We start from the raw sequence: 11,074 nt of genomic DNA, 5'->3' as shown, positions 1-11,074 counted from the left end.
GTTTCTTTTCATAGCTCTTGCCATTTTTTAGCATTAAATGGCTTTAAAGCCACAGAAGCATTCCAATCATAACACAGATTTAAAACTTCACACACAAAAAAGTTAGGCATTTGCAGCCGTCACACAGGGGTCAAGGCTATCAGTAAGACTATGACATGAGCAAACACTTTCATTTAGAGTTATCAAAGCTGAGCCATATGCCTTTCTACACTTTTTGCTGCAGATGATCATTTCTCAGTTTCTTATTTTCTTACATGTTTGGAGTAGACACCTCCAGTGTGAGGAAAACCACCAAGAAGCCCAATTATGTGAATGAGTCATGCTATCATTAATCCCCAGGGTACCAATTGGAAAACATGCTAAGCAGGATGAATTGCTTTCAGAGCTTGCATTTAACTTTGAAGAAATACATAGGGAAAGATTGTGCTGCTGCATCAAAAAGTTCTGTTTTCTAATTTCATATCTTATAGAGAGCTTAAAGCACAGACAGTAATTTATAGCATAAAAGTTCAAATGCCTCCTGTTGAAACAATTAATACTTTACAATGCCCATATAGATAATAAGAACTTCTGCTCTGAGTGTCACTGGGGGAAAAAAAGGCCTCAACTCACAGAGAAAAAGGCTAAAAATATAGTTAGCCTGATAAATGGAGCTTGATTGTATGTATTGAGGTTTTTTTTGTTTCAAAGCCAAACACTGTTCTGTCCCAATGTTATTTCACAGAGCTCACCTCCAAAATCTTAGTGTAGCTGTTCAGAAACACCTAGAAAGCGGGAGAACAAAGCTTACTTCGCCTGAGTTAGATTAAACACTTAAAGTGTTTAAAACCACATCTTTCACTGATTACCCACCTCAAGAGGTCCTGCTGAGGAAGCCAGAAAGCCATCTAACCTGGGCAACAGGAAAAGATAAAGACAAAAGATGCACCTTGTGTCCCAATAAAACAAAGAGCAAGAAGACAATGGTGACAGAAAAAAAACCCACCCCCCCCAAACACACAACAAAAACAAAAAATACTTATCAGCTCAGAGCCAGACATGCACAGAAGCAAAATGTGAGGAATTTTGAAAGTCAAGAGGAAGCCAGCTACTGAAAGTAGAGAGCAGCTGAAGCAGAGAGAGGTTTGGCTTTAAGTCCAAGAAAGTATATCCTAACAACAGTTTCAAAGTCTTTTAGTAGGCCATGTCTTAAGTATTTTAGACACTTCAATTTGTAGCTTAGCTGTTTCCTCTGATTTAGTGTGGGCTAATTCTTGCTCAGCATACAAGCTTTTCTGAGAGCTAGATGTGGAGCTGTGTTCCTCAAGTTAAAAGTCCCATCTTACTTTGGAGATGCAAACCTTTCTAGGCTGCCCTTGATAGCCTTCCTAAGAGGAAATTCTTTTCCTTCTGAACAGGGTGACTAGAATCCATATGTATCACTGTATTGCTGCCATGACTTTCCTATTGGCCACCCTAAAAATCCCACCATCACTATTTTAACATTATGAGGAAGTCAGGCAGACTCAAGATTAAGCCTCCTCAGTCTCACTGGGGACAGCAGTTCATTTCCCCTCCACTTCCTCAGTTCTAGTTGAGGTTAATAAATCCTGTTGCCAAACCCCTGCTAACGAGTCTACAGCCCCTTTGCAGATCAGCAAAAGTCCCTCCCCTCTTAAGCCCGCAGCACAAGCACACAGGAGGGAGGGCTGAATTTATATTCCCAGAAGGCAATGGTATTCACACTTACTGTTAAAACAAGCAGAGAAAAGGTCTCGCATTAAGGGGCTGACATTCAGCTCAGGCTGTACCTGGATTCAGATATTACTGAGTCACCCCTTAAACAGAAAATGTACGGTTATGCTGTACTTTAAATGCCAGAGATTATTTCCCTATATCTGGAGTGAAGCATGTTATTTTAAGCACCCCTGATCTTTAGGGTTTGGGGTTTTTTTGTTTGTTTTTAACCTTTTCACTATAACTAGTCGCAGTTTCCTTGGGAAAAGGCAGAAATATCTTCCACCCCCATTCATACTCGATTTAGCCACTCTGCCAGAAACTTGTTTATATCAATCCATTTTAGGACCCTATACAGAAAAGAATGGTCTTCAGTTAAAAAAAAAACACTCATGAGTGTCCAACTTGGCTTGTCTCTCACAACAGGGTTAGAGTCTTAAGGAAAGCTTGTAACAAGCAAGTTCTCTCTCTCTCTCTACAGAGTTAGTAAAAAAGGATGCTCTAATTATGGAGGGTATAGTGAACAGTTCAGTCTGTGTCCAGGGACTAGTGTACAAGGTTGAAAATATCTCATTTCTATACTGTGCTTAAGTAGGCTTTGCCATTAAGAACAGCTAGACACATCAACATCCATTAATAGCCAAACACCTACAGATTCTCAAAGAAGATGAGAAAGTTTAAGAAGGAATCCTCTCATGAACGGAGCATTTCAGAGTAATTCACAATATCTTAATTGCTCCATGTTTCCAATGTGTTGTTCATTTACCACAAGGTTAACTCTATAGTAGCTTGCCTCAAGATAGGTAGTGTACCTATCCTCTCCCCGATTCACACGTGTTGGGATTTCACGCACACCCACATGATGTACAACATCTTTCAACCTCGGCCCTGTCAGCGACTCCTTCACTGCACAATACTTACCATGAGCCCCTAAGAGCAAAAGCAGCTCTTGAACTTGTCCTTTGCAGTACACAGTACCCAATGAGTAATACTGTTGAAGACATAGCATTTAACAAAAGAGTTTAATTTTAAAACTTTGTAGGCGCATCAAAAGCCAAAACTTCTTACTGCCATGATCAAAAACATCCAAACAACACAGAAGTGAGCACGCTTTTTAAAGAGAGCGAAGAGAGGCAGCTAAAAGGCAATTCTTAGCACGGAGCACAGGTTGTACAAAGATGTCATATTGGCAAGCTTGTGCCATTTATCTCAACAAGACTTGAAAGACAAAAAAAGGAGACTGGCATGGTACAACAGCAAAGCAAGGAAGGCTATGACCTCCAGGAGGCTGAAGTTGTACAAGAGTGAGGAAAATAAGAAGGAACAAACTCTGGCAAGTACAGTGCAGAGCAAGATCATCCAGAGTTGTTTAAGGAACAATTTGCAGACATCAAAAATTAAAAGTTTATTTTGAAACACATTAAAAGCAGAAAGTTCTGCTGGAGAATCTATAAATACAAAACTAATAGAAGATCAAGGTGTAACAGGAACCTTGGAGAATTCAAGACTAGCAGATGTTTTCCCTACTGCATCTATGTCCACTGTGGGAAAAGTTGAGATGTTTCACTGCTTTCCAATGTCTTAACATGAAAAATCACACAATAAAAGGGTATTAATGAATGAGAATAAACGGTATCAAAGACAATACGGCACTGACTCCACACTTGTAAAGCACTTAAGGATCAGAGGCCCATGTTATCTGGGGCACAGCCAACTAAAACTGTCTCAGGACCACAAGACTGGCCACTGACAAAGACAGAATACAAAGCACCAGCTTCCCATGGATGCAGCATTTAAGAAAGAATGCAGAAGCAGCAACAAACAGGTAAATTGAGATTGTCAAACCGGACAATCTGGTCCGCTGCTTGTAAAATGAGAACTGAATCAAATCACATGGCGCCAGTCTGGGCATCTGCAGATTCTCCGTACAATCCTTTCGTGGTTTCTTTGTTCTTACACATAAGAGACAAAAGAGCACCTGCCAACATGACCACTGTCAAAAACATTTATCCAAACAGCTCAGTCTTATCTAATGTAAAAGCAGATCTCACATGGGCACTGTGACATTAGGAGTGTAGTCAACATCAGGGGACAAAAGCTGCACATTTCTGCTTTCATTCAGATAGTTATGGAACAGGGACAGAAATTCAGGTTCAGGTAAAAATATTAGGTTAGAATTACTACCCAAAGATAACCAGATGAGTATTTCCTGACAGACAGATTTACGCAGCAGCCAGCTCTGACTTTGAAAGTGAAAAATGGAAAAAACCCAGAGTCCTTCATGTAAAGCAGAGTTTTTACCAAGGTTTTCCATAAAAAGGACAACTGTTTTAGTAATTTGGAGCACTGAATAAAGGTGTAGAGAAGTTGTACTAGTGCCTTCTCCTGTTTTTTGTGAATTATTTCAGTTCTGTTCCTTTACCTTTTTGTTAAAAAAAAGAAACAAGATGCTTTCCTTTTAAGATGAACTGAAGATTCACTTGACCCAAGGGTGTTTTGGGGTTGGCTTTTTTCAGTGTTCATTTCAGCAAGATACAGGAGCTTTCATGCAGCTGTACTGAATGAAGTTTTCAGTTTGGTGTCTGAACCAGGGAGAAGTTATTTTTACTGCCCTGTTTCTGAAATTGCTTTTCGTCTCTGTTACTATATGGCAATACCATCAGCTATGTCCTACAATGAAGTTCCTTCTACACTTTTCTAAGACAACACAACACTGAAGAAATGTTATTTCCTCCACTAGAAACAAAGCTTTGCAGAAATCACTGCTACAGGAACACTCTTGCATAGTCTTGTCAATACGTTAATTTGCAGTTTCAAATCTTAAAAGATAAAGCCATGGGCAGCAAAGAATTAGTTGTAATTTAAAACCTCTGTTACTACTTCAGGTATTAGTTCTAATCATTCCTTCTTCTATCCCTCCTTCCACTAACTTTAAATATAAATCGTTACAAAGGCCAATAAAACAGCTAAAGATATCAAACTCTACAGCCTGAAGTTAGTAATGCAGCATCTCAAAATATATAGACTATAAGAATGCATAAAATAAAATTGAATTATGGTTGTTTTCTTTCAGGAAACATCATAGGTTAACGAAAGAGTTCGCTTCCTCCTAATATTCCTCCTAAGCACTTGGATTCCTATACAGTAGAAATGAATCCAAACTCAGTGAAGTGTCTTTTCATTAGGATTACAACGCCAAACATACGTTCTATTCAACTAGTAGGAAATAACTATTAAGTTAGATACACTTATGACTTGACCAGATTTTATCCACCAATATTTTTATATTTCAGCTCCACATTCATTCAAAGGAAAGATGTGACAAATCCAGATGAGCACCCGACAGCAGCACAGGACAGTGCAACAGTACGACACCACGGGTTTGGAAAACACTGGCAACCACAACACTGGCACTCAAGCCCAGAGACCTTCCTACCTTTTCAAATTCCAGTTCTTTCACGATCTATTCTGGTGCTTCCTCCTGAGAATTTTAGAAGCTTCTCGTACAGCTCAAAACACAGGTACATTCACGGTGTGTGGAGAAATATTTGTTACGCTTGGCAAGATGGAACACTTCTCCAACATCATCTTCCTTTGATAAGTTAGACCTCACCACTACAAAGTGCCCCTCCTTCAAAGTACACTACTGGACCAGTAAAACCAACAACAAAAAACCCAACAGGAATCTTGGAGGTTCTTCAAGGGTTCAGTTCTAGTTGCGACACCTACCGTGCATGCTCCTGGAGGGGCCAGTGCCCCGAAGCAGCACTAACTGCTGGCCAGTCACTTCCTTCCCAACCATTTCTCTTTGTGAGGCTAGATAATACCTCTGCTCACATTTCTCCCCTCTAAAAGTCCAGTTTTATCTTTCATTTAGGCATTTCACTTCCCTAACTCTACCTCTAGGCTCTTTTCCAGAGTACATCCCAGCAGGAGGTCAGCATGCAGGGGAGAAGCTGGCGGTCTGGCATCGCAGCCAGACAGATTTCTGAGATTCCCTCTACCATTATTTCTTTCTTTCCTTCTGCTGTTCACTCTGACTAATGCTGCTGCCCCTAATGCAGCTGTAGACCTTGCAGGTAACAAGCGGAGCCATCTCCCAGAGTTCATACTTCCATCCAGCAGCAGTTCCAGAGCCTGTTTAACCAGTGCTGCTTATATGGAAACCCTGGATGCCAAAAGCTCTTCTTGCTATCGCAAGGGGCTGCTGTTAACTGTTATAATCAAGACAAGACGGTTTGGAAAGCACTGCATGCATCAACATCAAGCAAAATTCATGAGATCAAAGCAATGAAATTGAGTGTTCAGAAATGCAGCAGCAGCTCTTGAGCTATAAGACATATAGGTTTCTTCCAGGTGAGAGATGCTTTTTTTGGTACAGGATTTGGATTACTGCTACTGTTACCAGGGAGCAAGAACCAGTGTACAAGTACCATGCTGCCTATTAAGAAGCCACAGAATTACAAGTAATACTTGAACTAACCTTTAGATAGTGCAAATGGCATGCCAACATGAATTAGTGAAACTGGATATTATACAGCAAGATCATCATGGTTGCCCGGTATACAAATTAGCAAGAAAAACTCTTCCCTGGAGAAAACACACACATAAAGACTTAAAACAAAAGTAACATGCGTGAGAGCTGCAGTCATAGCCAAAACACAGGATCTGACGCTGAATGACACTGGACAGACAGAAGACACCCAAGGGACTACTGTGTTTCAGATCTTAGGATGACATCAGACTGCACAGCTGATACCTCATCACCCAGCACTACATATATCTGGTCTGACATACCTAGAGCAATACTACCTTTATGATTATTTATATTACCAAAGCAGCACGACAGTAAGGGAACTGCAGTCTGAAGCTGATTCATAAATATTCCCTGGAGCATCTAAAATGTATTTATTCCTAGCTAGAATTAAAATATAAATGAATTTCAAAATGACTGCAATTTCTCCTTCAACTTGCGATCACAACACCAGACTGGTTCCTTGTGCTTAAGGTATCGGTTTGAAGACATCTCTACTATTCTGTTTTTACTATCAACTTAGGAACTGGCCCAGCTGAGTTGTCTCAGGCTGAAGGAGCTGCACCCAGCCTTTTGGTCTACATGCCTGGTTGTGCTCAGTGTTGCTTGGGTAGGAGAAATACCCAACACATTGCTCAGGAGAGCTAGAATCACAGAACATCGTTCTGTTTGAACTTCTGTGCATGTTGCTGTTCACATACCAATAAAATGCTGGTACAGCTGCAGAGAGGGGTCCCTCCTCCCATCTTAGAGAATCAGGCATCAGTAAGGATGAAACAGTGACCACCCTATTCCTCTGAGGTAACAAGCATTTAAACAGGAAAGCAAATTAATAAAGGCTTGTCATAAAATTGCCACACACAGTCCTGACTGCTGCACAAACTGATCAGAGGTGGGCATTAGAAGAAACAGTAGCCAGTCCAGATTCTGCTTCATTAAACAATATCAAAAAACATTATGATGTATCTTCTCCAGGACAGTAATAAGACCAACAGAAGCAAGTCACAGTAAGATCTGGACTGCTACCCATTCCTTCATCATGCTTACACACATCTCCTTCTCCATCTCCTTTTCAGAAAACTGAATTAGAAAAATACGGAGATTTTACCACTTGGTCAGTCTGGCCCCTCATGCTGCCATGTAGCTGGTGGCTCACATCCCTTCAAGACAACCCCCAAAGCAGCTCAGCCCCTTGCAGGATTCCCATTTCCCAGACAACTCCAGCAAGACAAGCAGCCCTTTTGCAGCTCTCCTCTGCTGGAGGAGTTACCCCCAGCAAACCTTTTCCCCTCCGCATGTTTCCAAATGAAGGCTGCCAACCTTCCCCACACCTGTGTCTCATAGCCTTAATCCTACCCAACCCTCAGGTGCAGCCCAGGGCACTGAGGACACCCACTCTTATTAACCCTTTCATACCAACATGCAGTGTTTAATGCAAAGCTTCCTAGAAGTAAGTTTTCAGCAGGGATCTGAAGAAAGTCCACATGACAACGTGGACGGGGGGACAGGGAGAAGGCAAACAGGATTTCAGGGGTTTGTGACTTCAGTTACAAAGGTTTAAAAGGGAAGTAGTAACAGGCCTTTACCATTAGGATTGTGCACAAGCAGCTCAGAATCACAGAAGCTACTGTAAGCTGAAAGTGTAGTCGTCTGCTTTATTAGTCATCTAAACAGACAGAAGTTGATGACAGAAGGGACAGATTAATTCCCTCCCAAACATTGTGCTGCAATTTGCGTGAAGCCTGTTTCCTTCAACCATGATCCCACTGTTCAAATTCCCACCCAGGGTTAATCTCCAGGTTGGACACATCCTTCTTGTCACTGTGTATTTGCAGTCTCCACAGAAAAATAAGCAGCACCACATTATCCTTGAAGAGTCATCCTTTCGCCCTCCAGTAAATCCCCCTGTTGGGCTCATCTAGCTTGTTAAAGAAATTCTCCTCCTATATTTACTTCATATGAATTTAGGTCAACAATAACATTTCTTTCAATATACACATTTGTTTGTTTAGAGTTTCCTTTCTTAAATTGTTCACCTTTGTCCTTGTTTACTCATCACCATATATACTGACTTTTAGAATGAGATTGAAAGTTCACCATTTTCCAGTTCTGTCAGTCAGCAAATAAACCTCGGAAATCTTAACATCAACTCTTTGACTGATTCAACTTCTAAAACATACAGTTCATTGGTTTTAACAACACATTTTCTTTCACACCAGATATGTTGCACAGTTCCACATGACACCAAATGCAGAACAGTTTTCCTGAAATAGCAATCTAATAATTGTAAACAACATAGTATTTGTACAGTATGTGCTCTGAAGTGGTTGCTTCATTTAGAAGACATTAAATATCACATGAAATAATTCTGGGGTTTTATTCCTCCCCATAAGTATATTTTTTTTTGTGTATGATGCCATTTCTTTGGTCTGTAATAGCTTCTTTGTCCGTTTTGGTTTTTAAACATGCTGCATTGCTCAGCGAGAGGTGAAAGGCATCTCAGGGTTTCACTGGCTCTTTGCTGTAATTGCTAATACTCTCTACCATCATGAAGGATATCTGCTTACTGTATTGTAATAGCACCCTTAAGGGTGCACAGAGAATACATATTTAGAAAGAAAGTTACCCTGAAAACCAAATACAAAGATGGAGGTGGAGGAAAGGCTACAGTAATAACAGACAGTCCGCTAAAGAAGAAAGTTAAATCAATAGAGAAAGACAGAACAATAGGACAACATTTCTAGAGGACCAACTCTTGATAACGTGTAATTGCAAGAGACAACTACATCAAGTAGGGAAAAACATCCTTTTCTTAAACTTTTGGCTATTCTATAACTTCTTTACAGTTAAATTGTGCCCAACAGGCTTCGTCTGTAAGAAAGGATACAGAGCTATGCTAGGAAAGCATCTTGAGACAGTCTCTCAAGATACGTGGATGCTACATTTCCAGGGAGACCTCAAAGCCACTAAGAAAATCCTGTGACTGACAAAAAAACAGACAAATACAGCTCTGGATGTGGCCAGAAGGTGCCATCAAGAACACGTGGGACCTCTCACCACCAAACACACTCAGTGCACTATGCTAGAGTACCGCAGTCAGTCCCGGCCAGCACAAACTGGCCCTGCTGCTCTTCCTCTCGCCTCCCACTGCTAAATCCAACTCCCCACCTCTCCACTACCTTGTGCTTGTACAGCCTTCAGCATTGCAACAAACCAAACCAAGGAGTTCCTGTGAGACAGCAGTTGAACTTACCAACAAAAAGCAAGTACTCCATTTCCCAAGCCAGTTTGCTACTTACCTGCAGAGGGATAGAAAGGGCTAAAAGAACAAGGGTGTTTAGAGGGCAAAAAGTGAATTCCCATTTTTCCTTATGAAGAACATCATTGTCTTTGTGGTAGTCTCTAAACCAGTGAGGCATTACTATCATCCCGTAACCCACAAAGATTTTGGAAGTGTTTTCCTACCTTTCATAGGTATGTGATCGGAAAAGATGCCTTCTTTTCTCAGCCTACATCTACCTTATTTCAAGCACTCCTTCCTCCTTCTAACTTGTAACTACTGAGAGGTCTTTGTCACATTCTTCTACTGTGGAAGAAGATATCCTCTTCCTCCTTGAACACAACATCTGCAAATCGTCAGTTGCTTCCCCATAGTCAAATCTGACTTTACCTGCACTCTCTTTGCAAGCTAATAGAGGCCTGTCCTGTGACACAATGCTCCATTAATGCAGAAACTTAACTATAGCAAGACATTAGGGAACTCTAGACAAATAGCCTGGATGCCTCCCACAGGCTTCATTCCTTCCAGCACACAGGCATGCCCATCCACACCTTTTCCTTCTTCACCAGGCTCCTTCCACCACTACCACTGCCTGCTTAGCCCATCTTTTTAGACATGCAGATCCTCCACCTGGGCAGCAGCTACAATAACAATGTCAAGCCCTCCCCCCCCATTCAGGTGTGTATTTGCTGCATTTGACACTTCTCAGAGAGGAGCACCTGGCCTGGATACCCTTCCCTTCTAAGTCTCACTGCCACTCTGCTACCTGGACATTAACACCTCTCATTGCAAATTCACATTGGCTTATGTCTGCTTTGCAGAGAGCTACAAATTCTGGAAGGTATCGGAAGGAACTCTGTTTTACATGATAAATTAAATGGTACAGTGTTTTATAAATATTTATGATGACTTTTTTTCTGAGAGCTAACTATTATGTGGCAAGTGTATTCACCAGAGGACAAAACCTTATTTCCTTGATAACAGGATTGAAAAAATAAGGCAATACAAGTTTTTTGCCTTTATGGACTATAACTACAAGCTGCCATTCATAAATGTTAAGACTGCACTTGTTCTGCAAGCAGGCTGAAAATAAAAGTGTATTGGTGTAGTCCATTTAATAATATACCTATGACCTCAAAGTATTCATGTTAACAAGTAGCCTATAACAGCATACACCATATTACAGAAAAAGCAATTCAAGAGAAACATACAAACAACCTTTCCAACAGAAAGTGTTTCTTCTAGTACATGTCACAATAAGGTTAAAGGCTTAGTTTAAACATTTTTCTTAAGCATTCTGTTGTGCATATTGATCTAAGCTTTAAAATTCATCTGGTGTACTCTAAAATTTCCTCCAGAGCCCTGGAGGAATCATAGAATCATTAAGGTTGGAAAAGACCTCTAAGATCATCGAGTCCAACCATCAACCCAACACCACCATGCCCACTAAACCATGTCCCTAAGCACCTCATCTACACGTCTTCTAAATACCTCCAGGGATGGGGACTCAACCACTTCCCTGGGCAGCCTGTTCCAATGTTTCA

This window comes from Aptenodytes forsteri, unplaced genomic scaffold (assembly GCF_000699145.1).
Source record: "Aptenodytes forsteri isolate BGI_AS27 unplaced genomic scaffold, ASM69914v1 Scaffold65, whole genome shotgun sequence".
Lineage (NCBI taxonomy): Eukaryota > Metazoa > Chordata > Aves > Sphenisciformes > Spheniscidae > Aptenodytes > Aptenodytes forsteri.
Note: the sequence above shows the minus strand (reverse complement) of the source record.